Source organism: Amborella trichopoda, chromosome 5 (genome assembly GCF_054954075.1).
Source record: "Amborella trichopoda isolate Santa Cruz 75 chromosome 5, AtrichopodaSantaCruz75HAP2 v2.0, whole genome shotgun sequence".
NCBI classification, from domain to species: domain Eukaryota; kingdom Viridiplantae; phylum Streptophyta; class Magnoliopsida; order Amborellales; family Amborellaceae; genus Amborella; species Amborella trichopoda.
The window spans coordinates 12087078-12088519 of record NC_142340.1 but is presented as its reverse complement, the minus strand read 5'-3'; positions in this window follow the sequence as shown (position 1 = coordinate 12088519).

Genomic DNA, 1442 nt, shown 5'->3' with positions numbered 1-1442 from the left:
AAAAGTTGATTGTATAGACAAATATTGTCCAAAATAATAATTTTTCAATATAAATAAGGACATAGATGGGTTGATGAGTCATTCATGTATTTCTCTTTAAGAAAAGAAAGGCTTTGTCTTGTAAAAGAAGCCTAAGGCTTGGGACCCTGGTAGGAGAAAACCATACGGTTTCACTAAAATTGCTTATGTCAATGTGCTTATTGCTAATTTTCTATATTTCTTCAAGTTCTTCTACAACAAATAGTATAAAAGCCTGCGATCTACACAAAAGTTATTGTAGCAAGTACGAAATATATTGTAGCAGGTATGAAAGTTATTGTAGCACGTACGTAGTTACTATAGCACCACATTTTTTGGTGCCCTAAGTCAATAACAAAGAGGGAGCACTTATAGTGGGGTCTAGGGTTTGCTGATTTTGACGAAAAGTTTGCAAAAAGTAACCTAGATCTTGTTGATTTCAAGAACTTTTTTTTATTGATTATTTATCTAAGATTTGTGATTTCGGCGAACCCACGGCAGCGAGAAGGGGCCGTAAAAGGGGGTTTTCATAGATCTTCGTAATCCTATAGATGACAGAATTGAATAACTTTAGAGGCAAGCACATTAGCTGATGCAACAGTTTGCGAGCCTCAATAATGAGCAAGACAGTGATTTTTCAGCCCAATAAATTCTCGAGTACAAGTCTTTTCACTTTCACGCTTTGCGTGTGGAGTTGAGTGATGAGGATAGCGGCGAAAGACCTAGATGTGGAGAATATCACTCTAGGGTTTCTATTTGGATGATGAGAATTTTTTTATTTTGACACAGATTGCACGAAAAGTCAGCAAATTGTAAATTGAGATTCACCACCAATTTTCGATATATATTCAGATGAACAACAAGATGTCTTAAGAGATCCGATCTATGCTAACGATCACGATGATGATGATGACGATATTTTGGAAAAGGCTAAAGTTGCTGGTTTAATCGTTGATCTCAAAGATGCACTCGCAGTGTATTATAGAGCTGAGCATGGGCAAATTCAACAGGGTTACATGGCTGAGGTGCGGCAAATTCAACAAGTTTATCTGGTTAAAAATATTATATCGACATATAGTGACCCTTGAGGGTTTATCAGTCTCGATGCATAATCATCGTGTTTTGATCAGTACAGCAACCCACAAGTCCCATAATCATGTTTATAATATTCGAGTTGAATAATGTTGTTGGATTAATGTCAATTTCATCTTAACACACTTCAAAACTCGATGATGAGTTTTATCCAACCAGGGGAGAATGATGGAGAGAAATATTGTTTTTATTATTATTTTTTATACAATTTTAAAGGATGTATAGGTTTTTTTAGTTTTTGGGAGTCTTAGGGTTTTTATAATTTTTTATTGATTTTATGAAACTATTCATAAGTATTATTCATGAGTATTGTTTTGCCTCATTTTACCTCT